This window comes from Mixophyes fleayi, chromosome 2 (genome assembly GCF_038048845.1).
Source record: "Mixophyes fleayi isolate aMixFle1 chromosome 2, aMixFle1.hap1, whole genome shotgun sequence".
Lineage (NCBI taxonomy): Eukaryota > Metazoa > Chordata > Amphibia > Anura > Limnodynastidae > Mixophyes > Mixophyes fleayi.
In genome coordinates this window covers 319,976,030-319,995,176 of record NC_134403.1, presented here as the reverse complement: position 1 = coordinate 319,995,176, position 19,147 = coordinate 319,976,030, and the positions used below count along the sequence as shown (strand labels likewise).

The window sequence follows — 19,147 nt, the reverse complement described above, 5'->3', positions numbered from 1 at the left end:
CTGGGGAAGGGGGGATGATATCTCTCTCCCGTCCTCTGGGGAGGGGGGGATGATATCTCTCTCCCGTCCTCTGGGGAGGGGGGATGATATCTCTCTCCCGTCCTCTGGGGAGGGGGGGATGATATCTCTCTCCCGTCCTCTGGGGAGGGGGGATGATATCTCTCTCCCGTAATTTATCCCCGACATCTGCCCCATTACTAGTATTATGTCAGTGATGTTGTACTATGGCCCCTAGTGGCAGCAGGCGATGGACCAGCTCCCCAGATTACAAGGGGAGTCCCAGGACCTCCTCCCCTCTGTCCTCTGCCCTGGGACACTGGCTGAATCTCTCCACACACAGATACCCTCAGCTCTACCAGCCTGATGTTGCTAAGCAACATTCCCAGTGTATCTCCTCTGGGTCCTAGTGCTAGGCCACACAATCAGTCGCTGGGAGGTGTGAACAACACCAGAGTGGGTGTTACATTTATTACACATAAATGTAACAGTCAAGTAAAGCCCACAAAACATATCATATCAGTTAACAATTGAACATGTATCACAAGCTGCAATATTTTAAAAATGGCATTCTGATATTTATTTCACTAGCAAATTAAACAGAATTTTGATTGTAATAATAGTTATGCTAGCCCTTGGTACAGTGGTTCCCAAACTTTTGCAGTTCGCGGCACCCTTAGAGTCTCCAAATTTTTTCAAGGCACCCCTTCAAAATAATTACTGAGCAGTCCTGTTTTAGAAGTAGCTGGGTCAAAAAATTGTAATAAGTATTTAGGTCACGACAGAAATACTTATTTAGTTGTATGCAAAAATGCCCCTCTGCATCCAGACACACTGCCCCCTCTGCATCCAGGCACACTGCCCCCTCTGCCCTCTGTCCCCCTCCTCTGTCCCCCTCCTCTGCTACGATCCCTCTCACTCTGCCCTGCGCCAGGTGCCAGCCCTAGAAAAAAGAAAACAGAAACTTACCAATCCGCGCGGCGCCGGGACCTAGCATCCTCCTCTCTCCCGCAGCAGCTTGTCACTGACGTCAATATTCAGTGACAGCTGCGGGAGAGAGGAGGCTGCTGGGTCCCAGAGCTGCGCGGATTGGTAAGTTTCTGTTTTCTTCCTTTTTTCTAGGGATGGCCCGCGGCACCCCAGTGACAGTGCCGCGGCACCCCTGGGAGCCGTGGCGCACAGTTTGGGAACCGCCGCCTTGGTATGATATTTTACTTTTCTTTAAAAATGGGCTAGAAAAACATAATGAAAACTGATACCTACAGACTGCAATATAAAAAAAAAAAAAGAATATATTTGTCACTTATTGCGCAGAAATCGTGGTAACCTTTCTGTAACTAGAGGCACTATTCTGGCAACATTTTATTCTCAAACTCACCAAAACCACAGCTTGCTTTTCAAATACATGCCAATAAGCTAACAGTACTGTTCCAGGTCACCAGTGTTTATTACTGTGCAAAGTAAAGTGTATATTTATGAAACAAATGACAAGAAAAGCTTTCCTTACACTTTCTCATAGTTCACTTCTCTGAGTAACCTTTTGCTGAGGTCATGACAGGATTCTCAGTTTATCATGTTTTTAATTAAAGCCCCAAGTCTCCAGAGCATGGGACCAAATCCTAAAATTAAAACAGACAGCAATAATCTCACTCTTCCAATTCCAGATGATATCAATGGTTGGCATGTGGGCGGCAGTTAGAGATGGCTGCACAATCAGCTCTGTGCCCTACCTCCATAATAATCATCTTGTCACAAAAACAAAAACATATATAATTTTGGGAAATTAGTGTGGTGGTGCTTAGGAGTGTCCACAGCAAAAAGAAGGTTGTTTAGAACATCTGCTGGAATACTATCTTAGAAATCCCAGTCGCCGGTTACATATGTTATACAGACATGGCCAAATGTTTTGAGAATGACACAAATATTATTTTTCACAAACTCTGCTGCCTCAGTTTTTATGATGGCAATTTGCATATACTCCAGAATGTTATGAAGAGTGATCAGTTGAATTGCATTTAATTTCAAACTCCCTCTTTGCCATGACAATAAACTTTATCCCACAAACAACATTTCCACTGCATTTCAGTCCTGTCACAAAAAGACCAGGTGACATCAGGTAAGTGATTCTCACGTTAACACAGGTGAGAGTGTTGACGTGAACAAGGCTGGAGATCACTGTGTCATGCTGATTGAGTTAGGACAACAGACTGGAAGCTTTAAAAGGAGGGTGGTGCTTGAAATCATTGTTCTTCCTCTGTTAACCATGGTTATCTGCAAGGAAACAAGTGCTGTCATCATTGCTTTGCACAAAAAGGGCTTCACAGGCAAGGATATTGCTGCTAATGAGATTGCACCTAAATCAACCATTTATCGGATTATCAAGAACTTCAAGGAGAGAGGTTCAATAGTTGTGAAGGCGGCTTCAGAACGCCCAAGAACGCCTAGCAAGCGCCAGGACTGTCTCCTAAAGTTGATTCAGCTGCAGGATTAAGGAACCACCAGTGCAGAGCTTGCTCAGGGATGGGAGCAGTCAGGTGTGAGTGCATCTGCACACACAGTGAGGCGAAGACTTTTGAAGGTTGGCCTGGTGTCAAGAAGGCCAGCAAAGAAGCCACTTCTCTCCAGGAAAAACCATCAGGAACAGACTGATATTCTGCAAAAGGTACAGGGACTGGACTGCTGAGGACTGGGGTAAAGTCATTTTCTCTGATGAATCCCCTTTCAGATTGTTTGGGACATCTAGAAAAACGCTTGTCCGGAGAAGGAAATGTGAGCGCTACCATCAGTCCTGTATCATGCCACTAGTAAAGCATTCTGAGACCATTCATGTGTGGGGTTGCTTCTCAGCCAAGGGAGTGATCTCACTCACAATTTTGCCTAAGAACACAGCCATGAATAAAGAATGGTACCAAAACTTCCTCCAGGAGCAACTTCTCCCAACCATCCAGGAACAGTTTGGTGACGAACAATGCCTTTCCCAGCATGATGGAGCACCTTGCCATAAGACAAAAGGGATAACTAAATGGCTCGGGGATCAAAACATCAACATTTTGGGTCCATGGACAGGAAACTCCCCAGACCTTAGTCCCATTGAGAACTTGTGGTCAATCCTCAAGAGGCGGGTGGACAAACATAAACCCACAAATTCTGATAAACTCAAAGGGGGGGGGATTCAATTTCACATCATTGTATGCTTGTAAACTGTATTGTCAGGTACATGTAAGTAAATAAATATTTTATGCATTTACAATGTTGTTTGTTTCACTTACTGTGCCACTTGCTGGTATGTCATATGTTTGTAGAACTTCAGGTGAGGATCTACGCTCTGTCTCAATGTTGCAGGTGGACTGTCTTGCAATTTCCTCATCACGGGTGGACTACAGGACGTCAAAATACCACAACTTGGACACATACACATCCTCAATCCCTGCTTCTGATTTTTTGGAGGCCTCAATCATATTAAGTTATTTTTTAAAGACAGTCCTCAGGATCTGTATCTTCCCATTTGCTCTGGGATTATGTGGAAGGCACACTTCTTTTGATTTTGTTTTCCACAAGCAGGTAAGGGATCTATAGGCCTCAATGAAGTCCCTCATGAGCTCCACACTTCTGTCAGATGCCATGGCAAATTATTTCCTAAAAACAAAATAAAGCACATGTATTCTTATGTTTGCATAAAAAAAGGAAAAGTTCTAGTGGTAAAAATAAAAAACACACATATATTGTCATATTTACATACACACCCCTAAACAAACCTACAGAAAGTCTTGTGCGATAAAGTACGTACCTTGCTTTAATAGGAATGATTACAGGTAAAATGTTCATTGTATCCGTTCGTATGCTATTGAATGTTCAGTGCAAATTATTCTGTCACAGCTGTTACATGAAGTTATTATACACGAATAAACGTTCACCCACAATGCTCCACTCTGCAGCTTTAGCTGCCTTGATTGGTCCATACCAGCTGCGAACGCCCATGTCTGTATCTGTATAATTATAGAGGAGCCAGTTTGTCTCCAGTGGTACATGAGAAGATGGCGGTTGAAGGACAGGTGCAGGAGAAAAGTGCTAGAAGTGATGGAGAAGTGGAGGGGGATGGAGAAGAAGGGATGCAATTGGAGGACATTAAAAGAGCAAAGTCAATGAGCCCAAGGGAAATGGAGATGATGGAGAGAGTGCTGGACCAGCACGACTATGACTGTCAAAAGCAAAAATACAGAAAGTTCATCACGGAAAGAAAATCATTATACAGATAATGATAAATCTGCTTAGAGATAAAAGGACAAAATTCAAAAAAAGACAAAAAAGGACAATATTCCAAATCCAAAAACAGAGGTCCAACGTAAAAAAAAGAGCAAAAGGAGGCTATTGAGAATCCGAAAGAACATTATAAAAAGTGAGTATTAAAGGTGGTTATTAAAAATGGTTTAAACTAATTAATAAATGATATTAGTAATTAACGGTAACAATAACGGTGAGAATGATTAATAAAAGTTACTTTAGTTACATAAAGAAGAATGCAAAATGAAGTGCACTGTGTAGCTGCAGAAAAAATTAAAATGGAAGATACTGTAGTGACTATAAAACAAGAAAACACAGAGATAGGAATTGGAGAAATAAAAGAGGTAATTAAAAATCGTTAAAAATTTATGAATACGTAAGGTGCACCCTGTTCTGTAATATATAAAAAAATGGCGTCTATATTTCAGTTGGTAAGGACCAGCCTGGCCAGACCCAGGGCGGACATCATCATAAAGTGATTTCAAGCAGTATCAAAGGTGAGCAAATGGAAGTAGTCTCTCTGGTAAAAACAATGTTGTGCTCCGTTTCTTCGTGAAACATAATTAAAATAATTGTCCTTTCCTCATATAGATACCTGTTCCAGGTTGAATGAGCTTCTTTTGGTTTCAAACAGTTATTAAGTAATGAGTGCACGAGTTATTGAAAAGTTTATCTTTATTTTTTTTACAATGAACATAATATAAAAGTAAATTAATACTTAGCTTCCAATATTTGAATCTCATATGTTCAATTAACAGTCAATTTCCAGGACTCCTTCCTTTCACACGAAAGCTGGAAAAAATCATCAGGCACCTTTCTGCATCAAGGTCCAGTCATGAGACAAGGGTCTCTCTGGCTGCATTCCAGTTTTTATACTCGGAGAAGAAAGGGTCTTAGGGGTATATTTACTAAACTGCAGGTTTGAAAAAGTGAAGATGTTGCTTATAGCAACCAATCAGATTCTAGTTATCATTTATTTAGTACATTCTAAAAAATGATAGCTAGAGTCTGATTAGTTGCTATGGGCAACATCTCCACTTTTTGAAACCAGCCTTTTAGTAACTATACCCCCTAGAATCAACTTAAATATAAGGGTATGAACATGATTTTCAGACTCTTTATTGGTACATTACTGATAAGAAATATACATTCTTTGCACATGTGCAGAAAGCATCCAAGACACAGCCCTGGCATAATATGTAGAGACGTCTCGGCCCAGCCTTTGATCAGATAAGCATTTTACAACACACACAGAAAAGTATGAAAACACCAAAATGGAGCTCAGTGGCCATTTTGATAGGCATATTACAATACCATCGTCATATCTGACGAAAGTTCCGAAGGAGAGAAGGAAGGCACTTACGGTGATGGAACAGATGTGGTCAAGAAGATGGAAAAGCTGAACTAATATTTTAAAGAATTGAGGGCTAACATCAATGATGTTAAGAAAATTTTCCACAAACTGGAGAAAAATTACCTGGTATTGTTTCAAATATATGATAAAGTAATGTTAGAATGCAGTAGCCAGATTAAACGTTAAATATGTTAGTGGATTAGGAGGTTCTGCTATTTCTTTTTTTTTTTCTACATCCAATTTTAGTGGATAATGTTTAAAAATAAATGATATTGAAAACAACTTTCTGGTTTATTGAATGAACATGCAAGAAAGATATGCTTCAAATAAAGGAAAAGCAAATGAACATGTTTAATGGCGACATATGCAATACACATCTATGTTCTTTGGTACAGACAGGGAGGACGCAGGTGAACAATTAAGCAAGGTGACATATCAATACACATCTACATAAATCGATTCCTACTCTGCCATTATTTTAAGAAAGTACAATACACATAGAGGTATTAATGACCATAATATACACAATAAATACATGTAAATATATGATTATCATGTCATTGTATTTAAAAAATAATTAAATATAGTAATATGAAATCAAATACATGGACACATGTCACATGAGGAAATAAATAATACTTTAATGAGAACATGTATTTTTTAACATGTGATAAGAATACATGTTGTACACACTTGCATACAGGAACACAAAAATGACATATGGAGCATGTAAAACAGGTTTATTATTGCTTCTCCATTAAAAGCACATTATCCCCATGTGATTGACATTTTGACACAGCACCACGTGGGAGACGTAGAGACAACATCATAAATATACACGCCCAGAAAGGTGTCGCTGTTTGAGGAACTATCGGAAGTTGGTCAAGTAATTGGTCGTGATGTCTTACACACTGCAGGATTGGAAGGACAATGGAACGAAATTTATAGTTCTGCTGAACAATCAAATGAAACGACAATCAGTATTTTGGAACGACTGTCGTTCATCGTTTAAATATACATACTATGTGATATTAGCCCGAAAGGTTGTTTATTACTCAATTGACCTAATGGTCAGCCAGAAAACGTGTAGTGTGTACCCAACCTACATAATCTCTTCAAATAATCATCCAAAAAATGGGAGTCAATATCCTTTGGGATTTAATGCAAATGTTATTTTGTTTGGCTCTATTATCCTGATCTTCTTGTGTTTCTTGAAGTCGATAGAAATCCTGTTTCAGTTGGATTAGGTCTGCCTCAATCTCTTGTTGGTAGGATACGATATCTTCCATCTTTCTCTTTAATTGATCAGTCCTTTTTCTGATGATTCTCCAATGTATGTTATTTCAATTTTTCAAGACTGATGTCACGGGCACTAGGAGTTTTACCCAGAATTTACCAGGTGTAGCTACACTTACCAGAGGTGCGGACCTCTGGGTAGTCTGGTGAATCAGTGGAACCATACAATAGAATAGAGGAAAGGAATGTCAATAGTATAAATGCTGAGTCTTGGCACCGTGGAACTGTGATGGTGCAGCAGATTAATAAGCAGGATACAATGAGGAAAGAGTCCAAGTGCCTTAGCACGCAGGTAGCATATAGCAGGCCAGTACTTGATAACGTTAGGCAAAGACCAAATCAACAATGCAGTAGAAGAGTCAGCGACTTGCAGCTATAATACAGAGGCACTTGTAGACTTTAGTCCAGCTCATAGGTACCATACTGAGTAGTAGCTATATCACAAGGAGACATGAGTGGTCTACAGCTGGTAGGTTTCACCACAGATGTGTAGAGTAGACTTGTCCAGCGCAGGTATGTAACGGTATAGCGTGAGTGGTCTGCGATTGGCAAGTTGTACCACTGATGTGAAGAGAGGACTTGTCCAGGTGCAGGCATGTAACGGAGTAACGCGAGTGGTCTGCAATTGGCAAGTTTTACCACTGAAGTATAGAGGAGACTTGTCCAGGTGCAGGCATGTAACGGAGTAGTGAGAGTAGTCTGCAGCGGGTAAGTTCTACTACTGATGTGAAGAGGAGACTTGTCCAGGTGCAGGCGTGTAACGGAGTAGTGAGAGTAGTCTGCAGCGGGGAAGTTCTACTACTGATGTGAAGAGGAGACTTGTCCAGGTGCAGGCATGTAACGGAGTAGTGAGAGTAGTCTGCAGCGGGTAAGTTCTACTACTGATGTGAAGAGAGGACTTGTCCAGGTGCAGGCATGTAACGGAGTAACGCGAGTGGTCTGCAATTGGCAAGTTTTACCACTGAAGTATAGAGGAGACTTGTCCAGGTGCAGGCATGTAACGGAGTAGTGAGAGTAGTCTGCAGCGGGGAAGTTCTACTACTGATGTGAAGAGGAGACTTGTCCAGGTGCAGGCATGTAACGGAGTAGCGAGAGTAGTCTGCAGCGGGTAAGTTCTACTACTGATGTGAAGAGGAGACTTGTCCAGGTGCAGGCATGTAACGGAGTAGTGAGAGTAGTCTGCAGCGGGTAAGTTCTACTACTGATGTAAAGAGGAGACTTGTCCAGGTGCAGGCATGTAACGGAGTAGCGAGAGTAGTCTGCAGCGGGTAAGTTCTACTACTGATGTGAAGAGGAGACTTGTCCAGGTGCAGGCATGTAACGGAGTAGTGAGAGTAGTCTGCAGCGGGTAAGTTCTACTACTGATGTAAAGAGGAGACTTGTCCAGGTGCAGGCATGTAACGGAGTAGCGAGAGTAGTCTGCAGCGGGTAAGTTCTACTACTGATGTGAAGAGGAGACTTGTCCAGGTGCAGGCGTGTAACGGAGTAGTGAGAGTAGTCTGCAGCGGGTAAGTTCTACTACCGATGTGAAGAGGAGACTTGTCCAGGTGCAGGCATGTAACGGAGGTAGCGAGAGTAGTCTGCAGCGGGGAAGTTCTACTACCGATGTGAAGAGGAGACTTGTCCAGGTGCAGGCATGTAACGGAGGTAGCGAGAGTAGTCTGCAGCGGGGAAGTTCTACTACTGATGTGAAGAGGAGACTTGTCCAGGTGCAGGCATGTAAATGGAGTAGCGAGAGTAGTCTGCAGCGGGGAAGTTCTACTACTGATGTGAAGAGGAGACTTGTCCAGGTGCAGGCATGTAAATGGAGTAGCGAGAGTAGTCTGCAGCGGGTAAGTTCTACTACTGATGTAAGGAGGAGACTTGTCCAGGTGCAGGCATGTAATGGAGGTAGCGAGAGTAGTCTGCAGCGGGTAAGTTCTACTACTGATGTGAAGAGGAGACTTGTCCAGGTGCAGGCATGTAAATGGAGTAGCGAGAGTAGTCTGCAGCGGGTAAGTTCTACTACTGATGTGAAGAGGAGACTTGTCCAGGTGCAGGCATGTAATGGAGGTAGCGAGAGTAGTCTGCAGCGGGTAAGTTCTACTACTGATGTGAAGAGGAGACTTGTCCAGGTGCAGGCATGTAAATGGAGTAGCGAGAGTAGTCTGCAGCGGGTAAGTTCTACTACTGATGTGAAGAGGAGACTTGTCCAGGTGCAGGCATGTAACGGAGTAGCGAGAGTAGTCTGCAGCGGGGAAGTTCTACTACTGATGTGAAGAGGAGACTTGTCCAGGTGCAGGCATGTAATGGAGGTAGCGAGAGTAGTCTGCAGCGGGTAAGTTCTACTACTGATGTAAAGAGGAGACTTGCCCAGGTGCAGGCATGTAAATGGAGTAGCGAGAGTAGTCTGCAGCGGGGAAGTTCTACTACTGATGTGAAGAGGAGACTTGTCCAGGTGCAGGCATGTAATGGAGGTAGCGAGAGTAGTCTGCAGCGGGTAAGTTCTACTACTGATGTGAAGAGGAGACTTGTCCAGGTGCAGGCATGTAAATGGAGTAGCGAGAGTAGTCTGCAGTGGGTAAGTTCTATTACTGATGTAAGGAGGAGACTTGTCCACAGCAAACGGATAACACGAGCAGAAACAGGAAACACCTCAGAGTCTCAAGGGAATGAGAACCAAGAACAGGCAAAGGTAATAGGGCAACAGGTGCCTTAAGTACTGAGAGGTGATTAATTAACCAATGAGACTAGAGGCGAGGTTTTAACAGTTCAGGGTTTCTGCACATGCGCAATCTTAGTCAAGATGGCGGACGGCCGCGGCTCAGGAGAGGCGCCGGCAGGAGCGAGAGAGACCCATGTCCCAAACTAGAGGCACCAACAGTCCGGTGAGTGACAACTGAATAGCCTTCTGCATTTTATAAGTGAACCAAGGTTCTGGTTTCCTTTACTTTTTTCAGCAGAAGGAGGAAGTCATCCTCTCCTATTGACAGAGAGATGAATTTCGGAGGCAGCAGGTAAGTGGTGATGTAAACAGGGCTGGGAGGGGATTGCTGTTTCTTGGATCTTCCCTCTGAGAGAGTGCATTTGTGGAGAAAATGTGAAAGAGCCTGAGGATCCCCCCATCCCTTGGGATTGATGCAAGGCAGGTCATGTTCATCAACAATCAAAATGAAAACTGTTGAAAGTGAGTAGTTTGCATCCTGCTAGCGGGAGTTCTGTGTAAAGCTTATGGAACTGGTGGGAACATACCACGTCCCCTTATTACATGTGCATTCTACAAGCAAGAGCATAGTTTTGTATAAAAGCATACTTAAGAAAAATCAGTGGTTAGAGTAATAAGATTTCTGCCAGAAAACGTTTAGCTCTCAGAGGGTCAGGATACTTAACTATTAAAGCAGTTGCTATATTTAAATCCACCAGCAGGTGGAAGCAAAACTCTGGTGAGTATGAAGTTTCCGCACAATGCAGAGTGGCATAATACTCGTATGGAGCTCTGTTTCACCAAAATGTTACAGATAGCCTGAAGGAGTGTTAAATATCAGGTACAGAAGAAAAATTTGTAGATAGCCGATTTCTTCACAAATATACTGATAGACAACAAAGAACTTCACATACGTCAGTCACATTGGTTACTTGTGGCAAATAGTAAGAATCTTGTGTGATTTAAAGGGGTAGTACTGTCGCTTTTAATCTTACAACATGAAAGTCAGGCAGTGCATTCAGCCTAGGATATAGGCCTCCTTATAGTTTGTGTGGGTCAAGATATTGACAGTGATGGCTGCCAACCTTGTTGAAGGCTACAGTGATGGTGGGCCGACAGTAGTGATGGGTAGTTGTTAAAGGACCTGTGGTAGTGCATTACATGCGCACGCTGTCCTCTTATTCTATTCTTAGATACACTCGCTATAAAACTCGCACTTTTCCTTACATAGTGTTGCCTTACTCAGTCTTTTGACCACACTAAATAGCACAAGTTTTACAGAACTATTTATCCAATAATCACTGTATCTCAGCAGTACTTCACAGTATATATTCGTTATAAATAACCAATACTCACAACATATGTATGTATTTAAATCAAAGTATTTTACAGAAAAGCTTGTATTCACAGTTCACACATATATCATAACGTTGTTCAGCATAACATAGTATATCAATATACATTTAACCCTAGGTTCACCACCGTTATTCCTTACACTATCCTAGCTTTACATATGTATCCTTGATAAGAATCAGTATTTATAATATTGATTTAACTATCACAGATATCAGACAATAGCTACAAAGTTATATGTATATAAATAGTTAAATCCACATTACAAATACACATATAGCTTTATGGATATATATATATATATATATATATATATATATATATATATATATATATATATATATATTAATGATACTTATCAAGTCCTTGTTTCTTGGATCCAATTCTTTATCTGCAGTGTAGGGAACGCTCCTGTAGCACAGAATCCTTTCTTGTAGCTTAGTGTAGGTTTTCTGTAGTATAATGTATATATATTTTCTGTAGTGTAATGTATCTTTTCTGTAGTGTAGTGTGTCCCTATTAGTGTAGTGTGTCCTATATGTATTCTGTAGTGTAGTGTGCTCGATGTCCAGGGGCAGCAGGCAGAGAGAGAGGGAAGTCCCCAGCCTGGACTTTTATAGTCCAGACCTGGAAACTCCCAGCCTTCCCAGCAGCTGTGATTCACCACACACACGTGGAGCTTCCTGTGTGTCCAGGGGTGATAACATCATCACCCCTGGCGATTCTCCCCATTGTGTATGTGCCGACTTGAGTCGTCACACACAGTGGGGATTCTACTATGCAACCGCGCATGCGCAGTTGTACTTGGTACATGCACGAGCATCCTCAGTCCCCCTGTTGTCGGAAGGCCGACACTACAAGGAGAGAGAGAGAGAGAGAGAGAGAGATATTATGGGATGAATGAGAAGATGATACTTTGGCATCAAGTTCCAGCTTGATTGTAGCTTGATTCCCAGAAAGTTTCTGCAGTATGTCTTCTTCCTTCCCGAAGTCGAGCAGCCAAATCTTGAGTTCTGAACCAAAACCAAGCAGAATTTTCTGAAACCTCGCAGTAGTATCTCGATGGGTACCTAGTCGCTTCTCTGGGGTCACTGGTGTTCTTTCCATCTCCTCCGCTACTTGAACACCTACAGTGGGAGAAAGAGTACAATATGCTCCTCGGAGTGTCCCTTGAGCGCTGTTAGTTGCATATACAGTACAGGATGTAATCAGGGTAGGGCTCTAGGATTTTCCTTTCCTTACATTTTGGTTCTCAATGATCAGTTAAAACCCTTTTTTTTTTTTTTTTTTATTTGGAAGGAGTATGATTTCTCAATCTACCCATCTCAATGAGCACAGAAGCACTCTATTGAGTTAAGGAGGCTTGCATGGTTTTCACTTGATCAACGTGGACCCAGAGAACTTTACGTCTTCTCCGAGAGTCTTTCTTTGTAGTTGTTGGCCTTTTAGCATTGTATCACCCAGGATTTGCATCCAGGGACTATCTACTGGAGGCATGGGAGTCTCCCCCTGTAGATAGGGTTTGTTCAGCCGGATGGTTGCATATGGCAGCAGTTCTTTCAGGTTATTTTGCACTTGTTGTAAGAACACATCTCTGGCAATCGCCTCTTTGATGGGGTTTGACAACTGTGGTTCTTTGGGGAAGCAAAGTGGCATTTTGCGACCAGTCATGAGCTCAAATGGAGTGTTCCCTGTTGTAGTTGCCCGAATACCCATCAGTATTGCGGGCAGAGCTGTCACCCAAGAGGAGCCCTTCTCTAACAGTGTCTTGGTCAAACGAGATTTGATTGTCCGATTCATTCGTTCTACTATTCCTGCTGACTGGGGATGATAAGGTAAATGAAATTGCTGTTTTATGTTCAGTAGTTCACAAAGCGCTTTCATGACCTTGCCAGTAAAGTGTGTTCCCCGATCATATTCAATGATCCTGGAAACTCCCCAACGTGACAAAATCTGTTCCCATAAGACCCTTGCTGTGGTAGTAGAAGAGTCATTTACAGCTGGAATGGCCTCCACCCATTTTGAAAATACATCCACCACTACCAAGGCATACAGACAATTGCGACTGCCAGCTTGTAGTGGTTCTATAAAATCTTTCTGTAGGGCAGCCCATGGTCCTTCTGCAGGGGGCACACGCTGTTAAACCGGATTGAGAGCTGGAGCTCTGGGGTTCACTTGTGCACACACAAGACACTGTTGTGTGACAATTTCCACTGTCTTTGACACCCCTGACCAGTATAATTTGTCCTTTAGGAGGGACATGAGCTTATCTCAGCCAGGGTGTCCGAGGAGCAGATGGTTGAGTCTTGTCAGCTCTACCTGAAGATGTGCAGGAACAACTGGCAGGGGTTCTGAACCCTCATTGTTTGTATGACACAGGATGCCCTCTTTGATTGACCAGGGATCTTGTGGCATGATAATTTGGGGTATAAAAAGAGGATCCTTTGCTTCAAATAACACTGGGTTTTCATCCAGAGTCTTGTTTCGTATCGTCACTTTATAAGATGATACTTCCTTGTAACCTGGGTCTTGTAAAAACCCAGATAAAGCAGCCAGTTTGGCTGCTTCGTCTGCAGAGTTATTACCCAGGACAAGGGGATCATTCCCTTTCTGGTGAGCAGGAACTTTAATGACCGCAGCCTCTTCAGGATGCATCATTCCCCATTCCCATAACTCTTTGAGCGCTGAAACATGCGCCAGGGGTTTATTCTGGCTGTCCACAAATCCATGCCTGTGCCAGGTATCCAAGTGTAATGTCAGGGACTGAACTACATATGAGCTGTCGCTATATATAGTATGTGGTCCTGAAGGTTGGAGTAGTAAGGCTTCCTTTACTGCCTCCAATTCTGCCCTTTGTGCAGACAGGTGACCAGGTAATTTAACAAGACTCTGAAGCCCTGTAGTCTTATCCAAGACAGCATAACCCGTCACATATTTCCTATCCATGTGAGACCGAGACCCATCAACAAAGATGAGTCTGTCATTCAGATGTGTTGTTAGTCTAAACAAAGTCTTTTTTTTTTTTTATAGAAATGTGGGCGGGTAATTGCGAATGGCGGGAAAACTGTAAAAAAAAAAAAAGAGACTCGTAGAAGAAGGATATTATGCCACAAGGGGCTGGATTAGGTATTACAATTGAATATCGTCATTTCCGGTAAGTTGAATTGTTGCGATCTCCACGGTTCCGCTTATTATTAACGCAAATAAGCGGGCAATTGAATACCCCCCTAAATAACCAATTATTGAGCTATAAAAATTTCACACACAACTTCTCAATGTAAGTCCAAAAATAAGTCCAATGAGATAAATAAGTTATTTAGTTAATTTATCAGTAGCGCCATCTGTTTCCCGTTTATTGCTTCTAAGTTTACACTTTGCACATTTTGGGATTGTGTGCGGATTTACAGAGGGCTGCTCTCTGAGTGGTTGCGCAGGTGGACCCAGTTCAGTATTTTTTAGGAAACTTTTTTTTGGTTTCTTTGTTTTTTTTAGCAGCAGTGTTGCATGTCCTGGAGGAAATGTCACATTGTGCCCGCTTATGTTTAAATGTATAACACATAAATGTGACAATCCTGTATATAACAATCCAGGTAATACACGATAAAAAATGTCCGTTAAATAGATAGATCCCAGTACACTCCTCCCACCCCATCCCTCCTGCCTTGTTCTTTTCCATGTTTTTTAATCTTATTCTATATATACTATATGCATTCACCCCCTCCCCCCAGGAAAATAATTGTCACAAATTTAAGGCGGTGCTTATTTATTTGCATGTTTATTGAATATCTCTTACATGAGTGATACTACTTTAGATGTATAGATTAAGCTATACTCACTATGTCACAAGCAACATTGCTTCACACTGTCACACATTGCACCAGCTAACCTGCATTTTGGTCACTGTTCTTACCCATTTCCCTTGGTTCTCACTCCCTGTATTCACTTGCTGGCCTGAACCGAGCATGCGCACACCTGGTCTTTTCAAAACTTCCTGCATTCTCTTGATTGGCTAATTGCCTGTCAGCTCTGTCTATTTAAAGTATACTTGCCAACCTTGGAAAAGTTAATTCCAGGAGATCGCGGGCAGGGGGCATGGTTGGAGGGTAGGAGAGGCGGGGCACAGTGAATCGCATCATTTTGACGAGCAAGTTGCGTATGCGGGATACTTGCCTGCTGGGAGTCCGGGAGAGCAGAGAGAAAGAGAAAAGTACCAAACTAAAATTCAAGATTGGTGCTTACCAAAAGTATTTATTTTTGGCCAGTTTAAAACTTGCTGTTATGTGGTTCCTTCCTTCTTGAAGAAGCTTCAGCCCAGGGGAAAAGGACAAATATTTTCCATGTAATCATCACCGGCTATGCCTCCCACTGCAAGATGGAACAACAAAACAATATGATTATGCTCATTACTAATCTGTGATATTACAGAAGAGGAAATTGCAGAAACCATTAAATCACATAAACTCTCCAAGGCTCCGGGACACGACATATACTCCATGTTCTATTACAAAACTATTGTAATCCCTAACCTGAGGCCTCTGTTTAATTGCATATTGGAGGGAGAAGTCTTTCATCACAAAACAACCAGAGCAAAAATAATAGCGATTCCTAAACCTGGGAAGGAGCCTTCAGTATGTTCTAATTATAACCTGATATTCTTCCTAAACACTGATCTAAAAATTTCACAAAATATTAACAAATAGGTTGAATCCACTGCTTTCTAATTTAATCCACCCAGGCCGGGTGGGCTTTGTCCCTTCCAGGCAAGTACTTGATAATACCAAGCATACAATAGATATAATTCACCTCATTAACAAAAATAAAATTCCCTCAGTGTTGCTACTGGAGGAAACCTTTAATATGTTTTCATGGCTCTAACTCTTAAATAATTCATTTGTTTTGTGCGCAAATGTCTGCAAGTAATCAGTGCATTATACCATAATCCCTCCACCACCATCCTCATCAATGGCCTAACTTACATTTCCTTCAGCCTGACTAATGTTACCAGACAGAGGTTCCCCCACTCCCTGTTAATTTTTGCTATGGATATTGAAGGCCTACCCAGCAGAATTAGAAACAACACAGACATTTTGAGTATCACCACATATAAATCAGACTATAAATTTGCACTTTTTGCTGATGATATCTTTCTATCTCTTACGAAACCACTTGTACCACTCCCTAATCTTTTCAAGGAATTATCTGACTTTGGCGCAGTATCGGGTTATAAAGTCTTGGAGATGTTCTAAAGCTGCCCTTAGGTGAGGAAACTCTCAGACATAGCTAAATGCAAAAAATTGTCTTCCAAAGCTAGCATCGCTGGACACGAAAACATGCAATTCGTAAAATCTGGTGAAGTTGTGGACAGAGGACCAAGTGACTTTCCAATATAGCTGCTCAGAGAAGGCACCATGAGGTGTCATCCATGAAGCACTAACTGATTCAGTAGAATGAGCAGAAACACGTTCTGGAACTGGCTGACCGGAAGAAGAATAAGTCTGCTGAAAAGTGGACATGACATCTGGCTATACTATGCTTAGATGTCGGCCAAACCTGCTTCTCGCACGTCATAGAGAACAAGTAGGGAGTAAATCTTTTGATGCCCTGAGGTTCTGCATAGGTAAATCCTAAGCTGTCTGACCACATCTAGGAAACCCAGCTGTTCTTGGTCACCTGAAGAGCCAGACTCCTTTAAAAAGCGAATGACAATTTCCTGATTGAGGTGGAAATCAAGACTGCCCTGTCGTCATGAAAAATCAAGAATGGACACTTGCAAAACAGGGCCCCCAATTCGGAAACCCATCCAGCCGTTGAAATGGGCAGAAGGAAAGTCAATTTCCAAGTCAAGTAATTCAATTCAATCATCTCCAAAGGTTCATATGGAGGAAGCTGAAGAGCCAGAACAACCAAGTAAAGATCCCATTGGCCATTGGAGGGACATAAAGAGGCTACATTTTTAAAACACACTGGAAGAAAGTCTGGACACCCGGAATCAGGGGTAACTTCTTCCGAAACCATACTGATTGATCTGAAACCTGAACATTAAGGAAACTAAACTTAAGGACATTATCCAGCCCGTCCCATTGACGTACCAGGTCCTGTGAGGCCAATCCGGAGCCATGTGGATCACCGGAACTGATTCCTGCTTGGCCTTCTAGAGAATCGGAGGGAATGTGGGGGGGAAAGGGGTCAGAATTAGAGGGAAAAGATAGACCAACTGGAAGTTCCATGGGACCGTCAAAAAATCTCTTTGCAAGACGCCCCTGAAGGTCTATGATGTAACCGTTGTCTATAATGTCTGTAACACACAAGTCTAAAGAGGTGGTTTTCCACATGTCCCTGAAACTGAGCTGGGTGGCAAAAATCCCATTAGGCAGTCTGCTTCTCAGAGAGCTTAGGCCTCGGTGTTTAGCCCAGGTCAATCTTCCTCTTGGCTGTCCCCCACGTGCAGAAAAGGGTTGACTCCTAGAAAAGGAGGTTTTTGGACAAATGGAGGCATGAAAATAATTCAACCTAGGTCTCTTTGACTTTTCCAGGTTGAAAGGAGAAAATGACTCCTTCTTCCAGTAGTCTGACAGATAATTTTATCAAGCTCAGGTCCCAAAAGAACTGAACCTCAAACAGAATGGCTTCCAAAGATTTCTTGGACTCAATATCTGCATCCTAGGACCAGAGCCACAGTGCTTGCATGACACAAATCAGCCAAGGAAGGGATCCAAGAGCTGTTGAGGCCAGAACTGTGTCACCCATGTACTCAGAAGCGGCTCTGAGATGCTCCTCCAACAGAAGCAATTCTGACTTTGGCCAGTCAGATTGCAATCTCTCCAAAAGCTAGTCAGACCATTTTTCCAGCCACATAGATGGACGGTTCCCAGCGGCTTCCATGTCCTAATGACATCTGCTCTATTGAAGGGCTGCCAGCTGACCATATTTACTGTAGTATTTTAGCAGTAATTTCTACTGTCCCTCTGAGCTCTCCTGTGAGCAGAGAAACAAATGGTATGCCAAACTGCTCCTGATGGCTGCGGCCAACTTGAAAAACAGCGATACACGGAGAGAGCTAAGCAGGGAGCCCACAAGTACAAAAGTACTCTGCATCAAGTAATCCCCCCCCCCCCCCCCCCCCCCTCTGGAGAGTGAGCTCCTTCCTGGGGGAACCGAGAAGTAAGTAGACAATTTTCACTACCTCCTTCTTGTTGTCATGTATGAAAATAATGGATGCTGCAATCTAAGCGTCACTCATTCAGCACAGCTAACAGGAGTGAATCACTTGTCAAAACCTGTAGAAAAACAAAAAAGAAGCAAATGAATAAGTTAACAGAGCTGACATGAGCAGCCCTATAAAAAAATGCCCAAACTAAGGGTAGGTGAGGTTGGTAGAGTGGAGGATCTTCAATTTTCAGATAACTATTTGCCCAGATTCTGTAGCCTCACCACAACCCAAGGTAGCAGTTTCTCACATATAAGGTGTAGGAGAAACATAAAAAGATATACTTACCATCCAGATTTTCGACCATTTTTCTATTTGTTGTAGAGATTGTGGGACTATTACAAGAGCACATATTAGCCTAACAGAAAATAACAAATAAGGGGTACTCCAGCGTCTCCTCTTGTCTGTTTTATCCTGTTTGTTTATTACGGTTTGTCCCAAATTGTAAAGCGCTACAGAATTTGCTGGTGCTCTATAAATAAATGTTGATGATGATGATGATTGTAACAGCAGTTTCTCTGTAAAGAGAATAACAACATTATTGCCAACTATCAGTATGTGACTAGTTACATTTTAAACCATCACACAGGAAATTGTGCTAAAAAAAAATAAAAATAAAACTTTTGACACAATAATATACACAGAATAATTTAAGACATTTATTTATAATCCATGAAGCCCATTTTGTGGTAGATCCTGCATTTAATGTCAGCGTTAAACAAATTTTGATGCTAACTCTGGACCACAGGAAAAAAGCTTTGGGTGGATAACTTCTTTTAGAACAAGCAAAGACACTTTAGTGGCAGCAGCACTTACTCCAATTGATATTAGAATCGATAAATAACCCATTCTATCAGCACCTCCTTGTCCAGCCGATTACAGCCCTTCAATTACACTATTTACTTCAAGCGCCTTTTGCATTTAAATTCTCTTCTATATGTAGAAGAGATAGAACAGATCTTACATCCTGTATCCA

General features: G+C 42.2%; 1 long non-coding RNA gene across 1 annotated transcript; it reads right to left on the bottom strand.

Moving 5' to 3' along the window:
- Nucleotides 1-15,223: 15,223 nt before the first annotated feature.
- On the bottom strand, nt 15,224-19,143 carry LOC142139265 (uncharacterized). Its single transcript, XR_012688183.1, has 3 exons — nt 18,988-19,143; nt 18,460-18,689; nt 15,224-15,329 (listed from the first exon to the last, which is right to left on the bottom strand). It is a non-coding gene; the product is annotated as an uncharacterized LOC142139265 (long non-coding RNA).
- Nucleotides 19,144-19,147: the final 4 nt, after the last annotated feature.